The 20787-nt window shown below is 33.6% G+C and overlaps 1 non-coding gene across 1 annotated transcript; it reads right to left on the reverse strand.

Moving 5' to 3' along the window:
- Window positions 1-2299: 2299 nt before the first annotated feature.
- Window positions 2300-2406, reverse strand: LOC128036338 (small nucleolar RNA R71). The gene has a single exon (XR_008193136.1). It is a non-coding gene; the product is annotated as a small nucleolar RNA R71 (small nucleolar RNA).
- Between the last annotated feature and the right edge of the window lie 18381 nt (window positions 2407-20787).

The following is a 20787-nucleotide window of genomic DNA, read 5'->3' on the forward strand; positions in this document are numbered from 1 at the left end:
ATCAAATGGGTCATCGAGCTATAACTATGCATTTCAAACACCGTGCATGTCAAAAATAGCATACATAATTCAACGTTTTGCTAAGGTGAATTATAAAATATCCTTTCAATCTGTTTTACGGCCAGCCAAGTTTTATTATAAAACATACTATAAGAAGATGGGATCTGAGGCGGTCGGAGGAAGCGGGCCAAATAAAATGAAACCTCACGATTTGATGACTTTTATCAACAAAATCGTGTTTTCAGGATTTTAATCCTTGAGGTTTCATGCCGGAACAACCCTTGTTCCACTAACCAGTTAACTCTTACTAGAAATTATAAATACCACCGTCGCATCATTACGGATTTGTTAACACTTAACAGTAATAACATAAAACCGAATAGGCCACAACATCATGATTAACATTTAATCAATTATCGAAAGGAACGGTTATCAGGTTATGGTTAAACGATTTAAACAGTCGAAAACGTAATAAAATTAAAGCATGCATCTTATACAATTGCATCACCCAAGTATTTAAACCTGAATCCGTATCACAAAAGTGGCTCTGATACCACTGTTGGGAATGCCGGTACCACCATGGCATAGCAAAAATTAATAAAAATAATAATTTCGACGATCCAACCCGTGGATCCATGTGTGAGGAACGAATCAGGGTGAAATAATGGTTTCGAAATTACCGTAATTTCAATCTAAGTAGACAGCAACGCCTCGGCAATGAGAATTCTAATCTACTATCGAACCAAGCCGCAACCTTTTGTGATTCTGACATCTACGTAATCCACCCAGTTTGACAATGAACGGAAGAAATCCCCACAACTAGTTTAGAGAATTCTCTGCTTGACGGCTGCTCATAAGCAAAATTTTGGGATTTTATTTCTTAGGGTTTTTTTTTAAACTCTCACACACTAACCCTCTTATAATTGATATATATATAATGAATCATAATTCATAAATTTTTTATCCGAACATAATAATCATAATTAAAAATAAATAAATATAATAATCTTTTAAACCGAAAATTATAATTACGTTAATTATAACAAGGCTTTTGGAAAAATATATTTGATTAAATTTATATACAAACCAAATCCATATATTAATAGAACTATGTTCTCATTATGTGTACAACAATCTTGTACATATAATATGTTCGATATTTGATTACCCAATTAAATCAATTCTATAATTAATTTAATTCATGTGACAACCAAACACAATACCAACTATGTTTTATTCCATTCATTTCAACCATAGGGTGTGACCCTGTAGGTTTTTGTAACGTTAGCAGTAATACTAGAACGATTCTAATGTTACAAAAAATGAGTGGCATCTAGCAATGCTTCATTGCTACCTAAGTTACAAGAGATCATGATTCGACAAAACATTTTTGCAATTAACCTTTCATGCATTAACCCTTAAGTCCTTTATCTCTGGATTGAACTCAAGTCATGGAGTAGTCACACTTGCATAGTCCATCCATGTTCCTTGATATCTTGAGTAGACTATGATATACACATAAGTATGACATCTCATATCAACTTATTTGAGCATGGTCATGCATTTCTAGTCTCATTCAATCAAGTGGCCTAAGATATTACTCCCATTATGTAGGAGGGACTTATCCTATATTGATCAACCATATCTCTGTACATAGATTGTGGTATATCCAACATCAGCCTTTATAGAACAACCAATTACTATGTACGTTTGACTGTATCAAAATATACAACTCACGATGTTGGAATAATGATGATCTCAAGTCTGAGGATCTTATACATATTAATCACTATAAGTAATGTTGTGAAAATTACATAATAATCAAAGAAACATACTCATAGCGAGTCAGCCCAATATGTTTGTTCTCTAACACACATATTCATGCATTGATTTTGACACTCCATATCAATGACAACTCTTTATCATCAATCAACTACTTGTTCGTCTCAATGCATTATTGTTGTCCTAGTCAACAATAATACTTGACTAAGGACCTTTTAAGAATAATCATATTATTCTCAGGACATTATTATAAAACAGTTTATTTATACTCACAGAAAAGAAACTAAAATAAGAATGGTAACGCCTTATATTTCCTTATATTAATAAACATGATAAATTAAGTATGTTGTTACAATCATCTCATGATTGATCTTTGGGCATACTTTTACAGTTTTCGTACTCGTCGCGAGATCAAGCACGAGCATAGCCCAATTCATTGCCACCAAGTTCCATATCTACATGGCAAGAATTAGTAGAGAGATTCTTGGTTAAGTATTTCCCACCTAGTAAAAACGCTAAGTTAAGGAACGAGATCACAACTTTCCAACAATTGGATGACGAGTCTTTGTATGAGACTTGAGAGCGATTCAAGGAGTTACTTCCTAAGTGTTCTCATCATGGGATTCCTCATTGTATCCAGTTGGAGACATTCTATAATGGTCTTAATGTACATACAAGATTTATGGTAGATGCTTCCACGAATGGTGTAATTTTGTCTAAGTCTTATAATGAGGCTTTTGAGATCATTGAGAGGATCGCGAGTAATAACTATCAATGGCCAACAAATCGAACAGCTTCAGGAAGACCTGTAGTCGGAGTTCATAAAGTTGACTCCCTCACTTCGTTATCAGCTCAGGTATCGTCTATTTCCCCTATGTTAAAATAGTTAACCGCTAATAGTACTAATAATTTTGTAGCTCAGCCACCAAGTCTGTTTGAAGTAGTTTCCTGTGTATACTGTGGGGAAGGTCATTCTTTTGAGAATTGTCCATCAAATATTGAGTCAGTGTACTATGTGGGGAACCAATATCAAAATAGGAGTGGACAAGGACCCTAGTCCAACTTCTACAATCCTTCATAGCATAATCATCCTAACTTTTCTTGGAGAAACTAAGGAAATGGACTGAACAATAACTCATTGTAGCAAAGACACAACCAATCTCAAGGGTTTAATCAACAAGCTCTAAAACCACCTCAAGTTGAGGCATCAAATAATTTGGAGAACTTATTGGAAGCGTACTTGGAAAAGAATGATGCTTTGATCCAATGCCAAGCAGCAACACTGAAAAATTTGGAAAACCAAATGGGTCAGTTGGCTATGGAGCTTCGTAATAGACCACAAGGAACCTTGTCGAGCAGTACTAAGAATCCAAGGAATTTGGGTAAATAACATATCAAGGTAGTGGCATTGCGAAGTGGTAAGACTCTGGAACCTCAATTTATTGATGTCGAAGATGAACATGTTGAAAAGGGGGAAAGTCAACCAGATGTTGAAGTCCCTACACCAAAAGAATCAGAATCTGCAAAGTCTGACAAGGTAAACCCTGACTTAGTGAATTCAGATATTTTAACATCTTCTTTGGATGGAAATTTACCGTCTCAGAAAAGTTATCCGGTTCAACTGAAAGTTTCATCACCTCCATATCCGCAAAGATTGCAGCAACACAAGCAGAAATAGGAGGTGCAATTCAAGAAGTTTTTGGATGTTCTGAAGTAGTTACACATCAATATTCTGTTGGTGGAGGCTTTAGAACAAATACCAAATTATGTGAAGTTTATGAATGATATACTGTCTAAGAAGAAACGACCGAGTGAGTATAAGATTGTTTCCTTGACAAAGGAGTGCAGTGCATTCCTGTAGAACAAACTGCCATCGAAATTGAAAGACTCAGGAAGCTTTACTATACCCTATAACATTGGTGAATCTTACTATGGTAAAGCTTTGTGTGACTTAGGAGTGAGTATCAACTTGATGCCTAAGTCTATTTTCAAGATGTTTGGGATAGGTGAAGTAAGACCTACAACTGTGACACTTCAGCTAGATCCCGAAGAAAAGATCGAGGATGTTTTGGTAAGAGTCGATAAATTTATTTTTCCTGATGATTTAATTGTTTTAGATTTTGAAGCAGATATGGAAGTGTCAGTTATCCTTGGGAGACCTTTCCTAGCCACGGGGAGGACGTTAAAGCGATGAAATTTCCAGATTCAACAGAGGAGTGTTTAGTTATGGAAGAGATAGAAACCTTCGTTTCTATGGAAAGTAATTTTGAGGAAGATCCATTGGAGAAAGCCTTAGAGTTTGACCCTTTAGAGGATGAAGAAGGTGAAAAAAAATGGCTTTGATAGAAGCCAATCTGAGAAGTTTTATTCAATTCACACGGTTTGAACTGTTGGAGTTAGAAGTCAGAGAACTTGTGCAACCCAAGTTGTCAATCGAAGAACCACCTAAACTTGAACTAAAGATACTTCCTTCCCATTTGAAATACGTTTATTTAGGTGACTATTTTACTTTGCCTGTGATCATTTCAACGGAACTGATGAAAGATCAATAGGAGAAACTAATTTCTGTTCTAAAGAAATTTAAGAAAGCAATTGGTTGGACCATAGCTAATATTCGAGGTATAAGCCCTTCTTTTTGCATGCATAAAATCATTTTAGAAGAAGGTGAAAGAGCTCAAATTGATGGGAAAAGGAGGCTCAATCCTATTATGAAAGAAGTTGTGAGAAAGGAAGTGATCAAATGGTTAGATGCAGGAATCATCTATCTTATTTCAGATAGTTCGTGGGTAAGTCTGGTGCAGTGTGTGCCGAAAAAATGTGGTATCACGATTGTTGAAAATGAGTGTAACTAGTTAATTCCAATGAGAACTATTACCGGTTGGAGAATTTGTACTGATTATAGAAAGTTGAACAAAGCCACTCGGAAGGACCATTTTCCGTTGCCTTTTATGGATCAGATGTTATATCGACTGGCAGGTAATGAATTTTATTATTTTTTAGATGGCTATTTGAGATATAACCAAATAGTTGTAGCCCCGGAGGACCAACATAAAACAACCTTTACTTGTCCATATGGTACATTTGCTTTTAGGCAAATGCCTTTTGGTTTATGCAATGCACTTGCAACTTTTCAACTATGCCTGATGGCAATATTTACTAATATGGTTGAAAATTTTGTTGAGGTTTTCATGGGTGATTTTTTCTGTTTTTGGTAACACTTATGATATTTTTTTGAGTAATTTGGCTAAGGTACTGAAGAGATACGAAGAGACAAATCTTGTCCTTAATTGGGAGAAATGCCATTTAATGGTTAAGAAATGGATTGTCTTAAGCCATAGAATTTCAAAGAAAGGAATTGAAGTCGACAAAGCAAAGGTGGACGTAACTGAAAGATTACCGACCCCAATTAATGTGAAAGGAGTCAGAAGTTTCTTAAGCCATGCCGGTCTTTATCGAAGGTTTATGAAAGATTTCTTGAAAATTTCTAAACCGTTGTGTTTGTTGTTAGAGAAAGATACAGTGTTCAATTTTAAGAAAACATGTTCGGAAGCTTTTCAAGATCTAAAGAAGCAGTTAATCTCAGCCCCAAAATCATTACACCTGATTGGAACTAACCTTTTGAGTTGATGTGCGATGCAAGTGACTATGTTGTTGGAGCTGTGATGGGTCAAAGAAATATAAAGTGTTCCACCCCATTTACTTTGCAAGTAGAACCTTGACGGGAGCCCAACTCAATTATACGGTAACTGAAAAGGAACTATTTGCTATAGATTTTGCTTTTCACAAATTTTGCTCGTATCTTATATGTACCGAAGTTACAGTATTTACTTACCATGCAGCCATTAAATACTTACTCACGAAGAAAGATGCGAAACCGAGGCTAATTCGTAGGATACTGTTACTCCAAGAATTTGACCTTGAGATCCAATACAGAAAAGGTGTCAAAAATCAAATACTTGATCATCTGTCAAGGTTGGAGCAAGATGAGGCAACTCATTCATGTGTGCCTATCAACGAGAATTTCCCAAATGAACACTTATTTGAGGTAAATCGAATTCATGAAATACCCTAGTTTGTTGATTTTGCCAATTATCTTGCATGTGGAATAATTCCTCGAGAAATGACATACCAACAAAGGAAGAAATTCATTCATGATAGTCAGTATTATTTTTGGGAGGATCCATTTTTGTTTAAACAGTGTGCGGATAATATAATCTGAAAGTGTGTAGCTGAAAGTGAGATTGCTGAGATCTTATATCATTGCCATTCATCTCCAAGTGGGGGACACTTTGGTGATTCACGTACTACAACAAAGATTTTGCAAGCAGGTTTCTTTTGGCCTACACTATTTAAAGATGCTTACGCTTATGTAAAGAACTACGATAAGTGCCAAAGAACCAGAAATATATCAAAGAGGAACAAGATGCCCTTGACAAGCATTTTGGAAATTGAGTTGTTCGACGTATGGGGTATTAACTTCTTAGGCCCGTTTCCTTCTTCATATGGGAACAAATACATCTCAGTTGCTGTGGACTATGTATCCAAGTGGGTTGAAGTTGAAGCATACCCTACAAATGATGCTAAGGTAGTCATGCGATTCCTACATAAACATGTGTTTACACGATTTGGGACACCAAGAGCTATTATTAGTGATGAAGGGTCTCACTTTGTGAACAAATGGCTGAAGTAGTTTCTTGACAAATATGATGTAAAGTACAAGGTTGCTACTGCTTATCACCCCCAATCTAATAGGCAAGTTGAAAGAGTGAATTGTGAAATCAAAGGTATCCTTGAAAAGATAGTATGCCCTAGCAGAAAAGATTGGTCTCGAATGGTCGATGATGCATTATGAGCCTATCGAACAGCATTTAAGACTCCGTTAGGAATGACTCCTTATCAGTTAGTCTTTGGAAAGGCATGTCATTTTCCATTAGAATTGGAGAATAAAGCTCACTAGGCTTTGAAGTAGTTAAATTTTGATCTTAAGCAAGCCGGTGAGAGAAGGATGTTATAACTAGATGAGTTGGAAGAGCTGAGGTTATTTTCCTATAAGAATGCCAAAATGTGTAAAGAAAGATCAAAGAGATGGTGTGATACTCATATACCGCTTCGTGAGTTTAAAGAAGGTCAAAAGGTGTTGTTGTTTAATTTAAGGCTAAAGTTATTTCCTAGGGAGCTGAAATCCCGATCGAAAGGACCCTATACCATCTACCGAGTTTATCTTTATAGAGCTATTGAATTATATAACAATTACGGAGGTACATTTAAAGTTAATGGTCAACGTCTCAAACATTACTGGGATAGGGAAGTTCAGCGAACTGAATCCTTGCTCAAATTAGCTGACCCTTAATTTTCATGAACTCATCTTGTAAATAAATAAATAATTAGAACTTATTTTTCTTAACTTATTACATTTAATTAATTCTGTCTAAGGAGATTGGAACTTAAGCGGGACCGTTGTGACCCCTCCAACCTTTCCTCGGAATTAATTTAATGTAATTTCTTAAGAAGAAATTTTATAATTAAAATTTTTAATTTTCATTTTGTTCAGTTTAAATTTTAAATTTTAATGTTAATAAAGGGGGTCAAATTTGGCCCAAGTATTAATCAATTTTTTTTAAGATGCAGTCTGTGTTTGAGGCCCAAGACAACAAAAAGGAGAAAAAAATTAGGCCTTTCTGTCACACCCATTACTTGCCGCCCAAGTAACTTTAATGTAGCTAAATTTTTGCCACATGTTGACCTAATTTTTCCCTACATAAACCCCTTTTCATTATACTAATTTTCATATCCCTCAAAGCAATTTGCTTCCACCCTAAAAATCCCTAAATATCTTCTTTGTGCCGTCAACCTCAAATCCTGAAAGAAACCCTAGTCCTTTTCTTTCTTTTTGCCAAAATTCCCTACTGCTGCCGCAAAAAGATCGTCGCCGCACCATCCTTGCTGTCGTAAGATTTTTTCCGTAGCAAGTTGTACCAACTTTGCCGATTTCTCTTCTCTCTTGTGCAGAAAATCTGTTGAATTTTTGGGAAAATACCATGTCTCGCAAAAGAACTAGATCGTCAAAGACTACTCTTGAAAACCCGATTGAGGTTGATGAAGAAGTGAAAGAGTGATTTGATTCAATTTTCAAGCATCAACCTATGATGCCGGAAAAATGTTTTAACCTGAAGAGTAATGATGTAATGGTTGCTCATGTGCCAATTAGAAAGACAATCGATGCTCTCAAATGGGAACGATTTTGTGATGCTCGTTCAGTTCCCGATGATGAACTAGTTCGAGAATTCTACGCTAGTTTGACTACGTAAGATGCTACTGAACTAATTGTTCGAAAGAAAAAAGGTACCTCTTACTTCTAACTCCATCAATGATTTGTTTAATTTACCTGATGTTGAAGAAGATGAGTACTACCCTATGATGGGGAATATCAATTGGGATTTTCTTCAACAAGTGCTTGATGTTGTGACAAATTCGGGATCCCAATGGATTATAAGAAAGTATGGGAGCCATTCTTGTCGAAGAGAATACTTGAAACCAGTAGCAAAGGTATGGTTTTATTTTGTTCGCTACAGTTTTATGCCTATCTCACACAGTTCCACCATCTCGATGGAACGGATGCTCTTATTATATGCAATCTTGACAGAAAAATCCATTAATGTTGGGAAAATTATCCTCAAGGAGATTCATGATTGTGCTAAAAAGAAGGCAAGAAGTGCTTATTTCCCATCATTAATCACTTCACTTTGCTTAAGGACCCGTGTTAAAATCACAAACAAATCTGAAGGGGTAGTATATTCAAGGGTGTATTACAAGTCATGATATTGAAAGGTTGGTAGAAAGAGTGCATGAGTTGAACCAAGGTGAGCAAGAGGAACCAACTGAGCCAGAAAATGAAGAGTCAACAACTATAATAGAAACTGAAGCTGCTTTAGTTACAGACACTAAAGAAGAAGAATCTGATAATGAACCAAATAGTCCTCAACCAGCTGAAGGAGCTAAAAACCTTGAACCTAGGGTTGAGCCAGAAGAAGAACCAGTCAAGCTAAATGTTGAACCTGAATATACAATTCCCATGCCGACTTCTAGAAGTACTTCAAGGAAATCAGAGTTGTTAATTTTGATGGATATGTCCAAGTTCATGCATAATCAACAACAAACTTACTAGAAATATGCAAAAATTAGAGATGATTCAATTCTAAATACTTTTAAGAATATCTCTAATACTGTTATTCCTGAGTTCCCAGATGTTATCTTTGAGACATGGACAGAAGAGACTGATGATGGAAGTGAAGATGGAGCTAAAGAAAACAAGGGGAATAAGTTAGAAAAATAAAAAGGGGGACTCTTGTCTTGTTATTTATTTAATTATTTTTAGGTCTTTAGGAATTTATTTCTTTAGTAATTAGGATTTAATTTTTGAAAAATAAAACATAGCAAGCATGAATAAATACTTCTTTAGAAAGAAAAAGATTAAGTGATGTGGCAATGGGAATGAACATGTATGGGATTGGGTTATTAAGAAAGACTTGGTATTTAAGCAGTCTTAATGACTCACCTCTCTTTCTTTACAACCCTGCCTGGTGTTCAATTTTCATTAATTACTTTATTCTTGCAATAAGAACATTGCTTCCTTTTAAAGGGGGTAAGGCAAATTGCTCAAGTTTTTAAAATTTTCAAGTATGTTTCAAATCATTCTTTCATAAGTATGTCTTAATAAATGAATGTTTAGAGAAAATTTTTTTAATAAGATAGCTTGTATGCAAGCATGAATGATGATTTTATCTGGGTGATTGTATGTTATCATGAAAAATGGAATGTTTTTATGATCTTACTCTTAGGTAATGTTTTCCATGAAAACTTAGTTTCTCTTGAGATTAGACATACTGAAGGTATATATCTTTAGAATTGACTTAGTAACTTTCTTGAGGCGAAATCCTAGGGGACATAAAAATCTAAAATGATATAAGCACTTTTTTTCTTTAGATCGTTTGAGTCATTTCAAGCCCACCTTATGATATTAGACCCTTGAAACTATAATTTTGAGCTTAAAGGCCTGTTCATTGTAATAAATCTACATTATAAGCCAGTACCATCTTTTTAAAATTATCCTAATTTTGTGCACCTATCTTAACTAAAGTTGTATTGGGAATCAACATTTGAGTAAATTTTCATAAAGATGTATGTGCTCATGCTTAAAAAAACAACAACAACAACAACGACAACAACAAAAGACAAAGAAAGAGTGAAGAAAATTTTGCTCAGTCTCCAAAAAGAAAATGTATGAGTATGAGGTCAAAATAAGTTTGGGGGAGTTCCATAGGTTCACTTGAAGAAAATGGTTGAATTTTGAGAAATCCAAGACAAGTTAAAGGTTAAGATTTTGAATTCGAAATGTCCTATCTCTTAAAATCCCCACCGTTAACCGAGCCCCATTACAACCTTATAAAAGACATATTGATTTGATGATTATGTCACCTACATTAGTGGAGAGGAAGTATTAAGTTCAACATCTGAAGATCATAAATAAGCCTTATGATTGTTTTGTTTGATTGATTAGAAATTGGGTTGAATGAAAAATATTATCTATGGCTGTGACATACATGCAAACTATGATTCATATTCGCATATCTTTAAACTTAAAATAAAATTTTCAAAATGTTTCCGTATAAGTTACTTGTTAATAAAGAAGATCTATGAGCATGAATTTAGTGATGCATGATTATGAGACGAAGATTGATGCTACTTACACTCTTAGCAATATTTGCCTTAGCAAGACCTTGTGTTGTGCATGAACATTACTCGGGATGAGCAATGATTTAAGTTTAGAGGTGTGTAAACTGAAAAATATATAGGATTTTTTTTATATAATTCATCACATTTTTCTTATATAATTGTATATTTCATTAATTAAGTAAGTTGATTAATTAAAGTGGTTAAATTATAATATTTGGTCCTCTAAACTATCTGCTATTTTTGGACAGGTTTGAGAGTTTTATTCTAATTGCAAAACTATCCAAAATTGGGGACCAAGTCAACCCAAATTTTGGCTGCACAAGGATGTCATAAACCATTTTTTGGTTTAATTATACAAAGTCCTTGAAGAGTTAAAGGAATCGGAGATTCTCCCGAAGATTTGCTGATGACCGAGTCTTAGTCCTGAGTTATTGTGGCACTCAAATTTACCAAAAATCAAGGAAAAATGAGCCATCTTTCCTCAATTCATGGCCGGCCACTCTTGGAGGAAGTTTCAAAGGATGGACACTCCTATTTTTAGCAAACTAGCTCCCTTGCCTGACCTATAAATAAGAACTCATTTCTCACTTTTTCAATCATCCCTCATCTCATCATCTCTCACTCATTCATCATTCTCTCAACTTTTTTAGCTATCTTTCCCTTTCATCATCCTTGCATAAGTATTTTAGAAATTAAGCCTCTTAAAGAACCCTTGGTCGGCCACCTTGGAAAGCCATCAGCAAATGAGCAACACAAAAAAGTGAAGGAGCCTCGTCAGTCAGAGTCTTGCGTGATAGCCACTCTGAAGTGGGTTTTATCTTTCTTTTCTTTAAATATAATTTAAATATGTTTGCTATTTGTTCTTGTTTACAACAATGATAGCTTAAATTTATTTAAGCGAGGATGATTATTTTGATTAAATAATATTTATTTGATTCATGCTTATAATGACTATGCGTCAATCAATCATGTTTTCAATTAAAATCAAGTCTGTATTTCGTTCATACATGATTGAAATGCACCTAAATTAGCTGCGCGATCCTAACCAGACAACGGCTAATGGACACATAATTAAAATGTGCATGCTCAATTTAGACCCTAACCAGATTAAATTGCAGGTTGCATAACAACTCTAACCAAGCTTTGTTATCTGCATAGTTTTTAGATTTGTGTGATTAAATTGTTTCAAACCTAACACGTCCCTGTTACCTCACACGAATGCTAAGAAATCCTTAGTAAATAAGGATCAGTAAAATGCGTATTCACTAAGTAAATGATTTTAAAAGGACCTAATGTGGTTTCCAAAATCATGAAAGATCGAGTTGCCATGGAATGTTTTTCCGAATGTTATTAAGCATGTTGATAATAAATTGAGTTTAATTAAAGTAATTGTCCTAGTTTATTTACATTATAATTGTTGCAAATTGTGTTTAATTTTACTAAAATCTCTTTCATTCATATAGTTTGCATACTTAGGATAATTTACAGTAGGGATCATTGCATTTAGTTTAAATCATCACTTATCATACTATATTGTGTTTTTATTTTCCAAATTGTTAATATAATTTTACAAATTAAGTGACTTAGCACAAATACAATCCCTGTAGAGACGACAACTCGATACTTACTTATTACTTGATAACAACAGTGGACACTTGCACAAACCCCAGCGTTACAAGGATCCACCTCGTTCTCCACCTCCGAGTCACCCTACTACTGCTTCTACTGGTACACTCTAGGATCTATGGTTCACCCACTTTGAGTAGTGATGGTTTGAGCGGTTCGACAAAATTTTTGCAACTTTGCAATAAATATGTCAACATATTTATATTTCTCCTACTGATCATGCGCATCACAATCCCGACGTATCTCACGATGATGATCACTGATCTACTTTCATTTTATTTGTTTTATTTATTTTATTTACAATTGAACTTTTATTTTTCTTTCCGATTGTTTTATTTTTAGTTGTTCGACTTCTTTAGTTTATTTTTATTTTGAACTATGTTTTATTTTTCTTGTTTTGATGGTTGTTTTTATTCGAGTTTGTAACCTCTTAATCTTCTTATTTACTTGTGTTTATCTTCTTATTAGTTTGCTTGGAAACATGCATTACACTTAGATGTGCTCACAAATCCAGTTTTCTCTATTCTGGTGATTTCATCCATAGTCAAGGCAGTATTAATTCTCTCCCTCTATTTTGATATTGCGCCTATTCTGTACTTATATTTGTTTTTACATTGAGGGCAACGTACATCTTAAGTGTAGGGAGGTTGTTTATATTTGTGATAAAATCCCTGAATTATTTATTGTGTTTAAGTAATTTTCTCATACTCGTCATTAGAGTGAAATTTTTTAAAATTTGGAATTTTTATTGATGTTGTTTTGGATTTATTTGTGGATATTTGCGCATTGGTTGATTTAGTCTTTAAGACATGAAAGAGTCGAGCTATAACACCGCTAACCCGTCTCCACTGCTGGATTAGGGTTTCAGAGTATTACCAAGCAATTTCAAATAATTTATAGCAAAATATGTCAATCAATTTTAATTAATGAAAACTCATTAAGAACCTATCCAAAATATGAAATTTGGGCCTTAAATCGGGCCTTCGAGGCCATAAAAATAGTTTAGACACAATTTGGGACTAATTTGAAACAAATCTGAGGTTTTAAAAAAAAGTTGAAAATTTTGAAAAATAGGGTTCACACGGCCGTGCAACATCACCCCAAGCCGTGTAACTTTCAAACAAGGGACAGATGGTCGTGTCCCAGCCCGTGTCCTCACCCATGTAACTCACTTGGATACCCTACACCCCCGTGTGCCAGGTCTTGTAACTCACTGACTTGAACACTAAGAAATTCTCAAATGACACGTAGTCGTGTGACAACCCGTGTCCTAGGCCGTGTGGACCTAAAATCAAGCCATTTCATACCCAATTCATGCATAACTAACTCATCTATTTATGCACACTTTCAAAGGACCTAAGCATCATTCAAATACACATAATCATGCCATTTCAAACAACCTAATTCATCTAACCAATGTGACATTCAAAGGCACCACAAATACATCAAAACATTACATAACAAAACAAGCCAAGATTACCTTAGTTCATGCATAAAATCTAGTTCATACACTTACCAAAACTTCTCATAAATAACCATTTTCAAGTCATCATAAAATACCAAAAAGGAACCTTATATACAAGCATTTGAAAGTGCCCAAAATGACAATACTTGCTGAAGCATTAAAGCACACCAAACCAAACATAATCTTCAAAGCTTAAACCTACCGAGACACCATTACAAAACATCCTATACATTTCCAAACCACATATTTATCTATATATACATGCCACTACCCTAGGAGATACAAAAACTACCAACTTAGATGGATAGTGTGAGTCGGTTGATTGATCCTTCCAAAACATTAGCAACGATTATCTATAAAATAGTCCACAAGAACCGATAAGCTTACATAGCTTAGTAAGGACATAGTATAGCATTTAATATAAATATAATTAGACGTAGCCCATATACTATTTGATTCAGGGTTACCAAAGTACAAACAGGGCATGTATGAGCGTTCAGGTGTACCGAAGTACAAACAGGGGCATGTATGTGCATTTAGGGGTATCGAAGTACAAACAGGGGCACGTAGGTGCATTTAAGGGTATAGAAGTACAAAAAGGGGCATGTATGTGCATTCAAGGGTACCAAAGTACAAATAGGGGCAGGTATGTGCATTCAAGGGTACCAAAGTACAAACAAGGGCACATATGTGCATTCATACAAAAGTTATATATAAAAGTTTTTAACAGAAGAAGAATAATAGAAGGTTAAAATATAATTTCATTTACGTATTGAAATATTGTGAACTTACCAATGATTTAATTTTTGGTCGACACGCAGGGACTAATCTGCTATTTTCCCTTTTCCTAAATTATTCTCTTTTTGATTCAAGTCTTGATATGCACAAGGAAAGATGAAACCAAGCTTGGGGATCCCTTCAATGGTGTTTTAGCGTCAACATGAAGAATTGAAGAAGAAAATTTTTTCCTTCCTAATTATTTTGTTTTAATTTTAAGGTTATTACAATTTTGCCATTAAAAATACATGTTATTTTATCATTTTCATTACATTATGTCGTCTAATATTAAAAACTAGGGAGTAATTGCTATATAGGTCCTTCCTTATTTAGTAATTAAGTTACTTAATCACTTAATTGCAATAATCACTAAGTTATGCACATTTTCAATTTAGTTCTTTTCTTACATTAATTATCTAAACGTTAAAATCTACGAACCAAATTTTTATACGACTCTTATGACTCCATAAATATTCTATAAATAATATTTAAATTCAACATGACATAAATTTGTAGTCCCAAAACTACTATTTTCATCACTAAAAAGCAGTTTGTTACACGAGCATAATAACCTATTTTTCAAAAATCTTTTTTTAGGTTGTCTCCCTATATTGAATTATTATCTTAAAATTTTGAATTTTCAAGTTTGACATCAAAACCATAATTTTTTTGGGGGGTTTTGAGCCTATAAAACATATATTTTCTTTCATGCTCATTTTATTATTGGTTATAAGTGTCAACTTGATTTGTTATTCTATAACTTGCTTCGATTATGCATGTCAAGACCACACCATTGATTTGATATACTGAGATGATAGAGGCATTTAGGTTTTAACCCACTTAACTTTTAAAAAGCTTACATATTGAATTAACCCTTAGTGAACCCTATTGATCCTAACACATTTTTTTGATTAACCCATTAATGTTATCCTACAACACATATGTTTATTGTAAAATTTTCCCATTTTATTAACTCCCTTTTTATTGAGATTTCATTTGGTTAGTTGCCTAACTATGTTCCATTTTCTTAAATTGCTGGATTTTATTCTTGTTCTAAGAAAAGAAATATTTATATATTTGATTGAGCTTGAATCATTAGTTGTATATTTTGTTGAAAAGTAGTATTATTGATGTTAATTATTTTAATTCACCAAATGATTATTTTTCTATTTTGGTAACTTATTAACTCAATCTCGATTATAACCAACTTTTCTGGTCTTTTCCATACCCTTAACCTAATCCCCATTACAACCTTTTAAAAACATCTTGATTGGGGTGTCATTTTATTTTATAGTGGTGGAGAATTGATTTTCAACCAAGCCTATGGTAATGACATTTCTCATTTGACTGTTAAGTGCTTAATATTTGAACCTTAAACATTTTGAGCGCTTTGAGTGAATTTTTAGTGAGGATGTCAATTCTTGTTTATTTTGAATTTAAGGTAATTATTTGGATAAGGGGAAACACCTATATTTCTACACTTTAAAAATTTCGACTTGGATTGTTTGAATCTTTAGTCTCCTTTTAGTTGAATTGCCAATGCATGATTGTTTGCGAATTATCTTGAGAAATTATTGATGAAAATGACAAATTGAGAAAAGTTAACTTTATTGTGGGTTGAGAATTTTGCTTAAGGACAAGCAAATGCTTATGTCTATGCATTTTAGGTGATTAATCAATGCAAAATGGTGATTCTTAAGCTTTTAATCTTTTAAATTCATGTTTCTATACGTAGGAGCGCATTTCGAAGCAAGACGAGCTAAAATAGAACGACAATTAGACAATTGGAGCAGATTTCAAAAGCCACACGGGCTGGACCTTCCCACATGGGTTGGACACATGGCCGTGTGAGCCACATGGGCTTCCACATGGCCTTGTGCCAAACTGTGTCAATTTTGCGAACTGTATTTTGGACACGCAGAAAAGCGTAATTTTTAGGTTTTTCGAACATTTTAAGACCTATAAATAAAAAATATAAGAAGAGGAAATGAGCCGTCAAAGAAGATTGAAGGAAACAACTCGAAAAATTCCATTAAAGCCGACTCTGAACCAGATTTCCACCAAGATTGAATATCTCCTTTTAATTTCTTTGAATTTTGTTATGTGTTTCTTTATTTTTGCGGTTATACTGACTTTGAGATGTTTTTATTTGTGATTATGAACTAATTTTCCAAAAACCTAGGGGAGATGAACCCTATGATGAATTCTATCTTTTGATTTCGGTTTTACGCAATAAATAATTGAATCTTGTTCTCAGTTATGTGTACTTAATTCTTGATTTAATATTTCTGGATTATTATCTAATATTTGATGTGCTTAATTTAGAGGAGGAATAGACCCTGTTTAAGAGTAGATCTAGCATAATTGAGTGGAGTTGCATGTAATCTTAGAAATAGGACGACAAAAATCTACCAGATTAGAATCAAATCTAATAGGGGAATTCATAAATTGAGTTAATGCGATAATAGGGGTTTTAATTAGAAAGAAATTTCAATTAATCAACCTAGTGTTGGTTGCTCTTAGTCTTGAATAGTGATATTAGCATAATTTAGGGATTTCTACGGATCAAGATATTAAGTGAATAAATTGTTTAGTTCAAATAGATAATGATAGATGCAATCTAGGTGGATTCTTTCCTGGGTATTGTGTCGCTTCTTGGTTATTATTCGATTATTTTCCTGATTTGTTCTTTTTCGAGTTCTTAGTAAATTAATTTAGTTCATTTTAGCTTAATTTAATCACTTCAATTTATCGGTTAAATAATAGAAAGACTGTAATTGCTAGTACTTTTAGTCCTCGTGGGAATGATATCTTTGTTCACTGTAGCTATACTATTTATCGGTAGGTGCACTTGCCTTTGTCGTATTTTTAGTTGGTTTCATGGACATCATTAGTTTTCTTCTTATTTTCAGGTTTTTAGGTTGAACAAGTTGCTAAAGGGATTCAACCAGATCTGCGACCTATTTTGTGAGCCATCTCTTGTTTTATTTGTAACATGAAATCTCTGGGAATAAGATGATTGTTAGTTTTCGCCGGTTTAAACTTTAAAGCTTGTATCTAAATGATGATATTGTATCTTCGAATTCCTTTCAGCAATCTTGGTAGGTTACACACCAAATTATTTTAAATGATGTTAATTTACCTATAGCGAATTTTAAACTTTTGCATGAGTGTTAACTCATTTTGCGTTTTATGAAAACTTGACAATGTTTAAATGACTTCCGCCAAATGATATTTAGTCATAGCCTATTTATAAGAGGTGTAATACTATTTTAAAGTGTTTTTTAGAAATATCATTCATTATTCGATATTTCATTAAGAAATTTTATCGTTTACATGCTTAATTTGATAAAATGACTAAATCACGTAAAGTGCAAAAGTAGTATTCTAGTAGCTAAAGGTATTAAATAGCTATAGAGCCTTAAAGTATGAGCCCTTATGTGGTAATTAGACATTTATTTTTTAAGTGGACATATATGGGCATTAAATTAAGTGATTTGGATCTTAATTAATAAGGTTAAAAAGGTAAATAAATAAAACAACTTAAATTAAATTAAAGTAAAAGAAAGATATCATATTCTTCTTCTTCACCAACTAAAAATAGGGTTTAAAGAAGCCATAGCCAAGCTCAAACATTCTGCCATCTCTCTCTTTGTGCATGTAAGTGCATTTTTGTCCCGTTTTTCATGATTTTTTTGTTTTTAGAGTTGTTATAGCTTAATCTAGCTAGCTCGGGGACTAATTTGTAAAATTATTTAATGATTTGAGTTTTGCCATGAATGAATATTGGTTTCTTTTGTTGTTTGATGGTAGAAATGGATAGTTGTTGATAGATAAACAACTTCTGTTAAGTGATTTTTGGTAAAAATGTCAAATAAAGATTAAATTGAAATAGAAATTTTACATGGTATAATTTGTGAATTTACGAAATATATGGGCAATTATAAGTACGTAGAATAATTGGCTAGGCTTGGGTAGGGATAAAATTGCATGAATTTTGTTTTCCGAGCCTAGGGACTAAATTGGAAATAATTAAAAGTATAAGGGGAAATGGTAATTTTGCCAAAAAATATGTTTTGGATTAAATTGAATAAATTATATGTTGAATTAAGTTAAATTTATCCGTATAAATCCAGTTAGACCCCGTACGGAGTTAGGTCGGGGCAAAGAGAAATTCTCAGATTAATCGCCTCCGTATCTATGTACACTCGTCGAGGTAATTCATATAATTAAATTGTGTTTATATTTTTGAATCGAAAATATAATGTTATGAATTGTCATATATAATTACCGACTGTATATCCAATGACGTGCGACGATTACTGAGCCCCGTTTGAACCTTATGAATCTATAAGATACAAATGACATGTCATTAGGGTTACCAATTTATAGCTCGTGAGAGCATACCGATTTATAACTCGTGAGAGCATACCGATCTTCAGATCAAATGAGCATACCGATTCACAGGTCGTATGAGCATACATGTACATGAAATGACGGATTACAGTTATATGAGCTAGCACACTATGTGTGAGCTATCCAGGGTATTCAACAGTATTCTAAACGGTTAAACGGGAAATGTTCTGTTACAGAACGATATGAGTTCGATACGAACTATTACAGGTATATACATGAAATATATAGAAATGATGTTACATGAAATATAGATATATGAAAAGGATGATACATGTACATGGAATTTGATAAATTGTTGTGTTCATCAATGATTATTGACTTGTATATATGTGTGTACATAGCTAACATGGTTGGTGAATATGTGCTTAAGCATTTGGCCAAATTGTGTTGGGATATACTTTGTTTGCTTACCTAATATGTGACTAAATGGAAAGTTATATTCTATGTTATACGAACTTACTAAGCTTAAATGCTTACTCTGTGTTATTTTCCGTGTTTTATAGAGAATCAGAAGCTCGTTTGGGTTGGAAGCTTGTCAGAGCTATATCACACTATCCACCGACTCTTTTGGTACTTTTGGATATTTAATTTTGGTTATAATGGCATGTATAGGTATATTGGCTAATGTTGGCCTATATGTTTAGTTGTTGGAATGGCCATTTGTTTGGCTTATATTTTGGTACTTTGATGATGAAATAAGTTTGGTTTTGGCATGTAAATAATAGATGAATATGCATATTTTATATGGCTTGTGACTAGTTAAGAATTGATACTTTGTTTGAATAGCTTATATGACTATTTATTCAATATATAGAATGACATTTTGGTACCAAATGGTTGTGTTTTGGTAAGTAAATTAATTGGTATGTATTGGTGCAAATATGCATGGAAGTGAGTTGAGTATTTGGTCAAATTGAATAGATTGTTAGGCATGTTTATATATTGTCATTTGAGGTGCCTAAGGGCATATTGGTTGTATGATATTATATTATATGTATGAGACTTTTTTATGCTTGATTTGGATGTCTTGCATGTATGTGCAATGTTGTGTGTAGGTACATGCCAATTTGGGTGAGAAAAATTCCTTGTAAAATGGCCTATCTTCGTCCACACGGGCAGAACACAGGCGTGTGTCTCAGCCATGTATGACACACAGCCAGGTGACACAACTGTTGTCCCCAGTAGCTTTCAAAGGGTTGCAAGTCAGGCCATTACACGGCCTAGCACACGGGTTGGGACAAGGCCGTGTGACCCTTGTAGTATAGAAAATTTTTACTATTTTCTGAAAAATTCTCTAAGTTTTTTATTTAGTCCCGACAGGTTTCTAATGCATATTTTGGGTCTCGAGGGCTCGTATATGGGACATTATGAATGATTTTGAGGGTTTTTATATGAATATTGATATGTTTTGAAATGTTTGAAATTCCTGTCTATTTGATTTTTAAACTCCGGTAATACTCTGTAACCCTGTTCCGATGACAGATGCGAGTTAGAGGTGTTACATTGGGTTAACGCCCTAGTACATGAAAGTTTTTGCCGAACTAAAGTGTTAGAATTTCAAATGCTTTTGTCAGTCCAGTTGGTTTTAAATTGTAATGCTCCATTCCCAGATCCGACAATCGGGTCGGGTGTAAGGTGTTACTTGATAAGTACAAAAACAATATACAAGAGAATAATGGGAAATAAAGAGCTTGAAGCTTTTCTCTTGACTTTGATGCTTGAATATGTCTCTCTTATATCTTGAAGTGTTGTTCAATTTCATTTATACAAAGAAATAAGTTTATGACCATTTATAATTGGAGATGGAAAATGATTGTTAAAAGAATTAAATTCCCAAGTTTTTCAACCTTGCCTATCAAAGGGAGATTGAAACATTGATACGATATCAATTTTTTAAATAAAATTAATTTAGCTAACTTTAAATTTTATATAATTTAGAAAAACATATCTTGAATGAATCTAAACATACAATTGTCCAATTTCACTAT

Source organism: Gossypium raimondii, chromosome 13, assembly GCF_025698545.1.
Source record: "Gossypium raimondii isolate GPD5lz chromosome 13, ASM2569854v1, whole genome shotgun sequence".
NCBI classification, from domain to species: Eukaryota; Viridiplantae; Streptophyta; class Magnoliopsida; order Malvales; family Malvaceae; genus Gossypium; species Gossypium raimondii.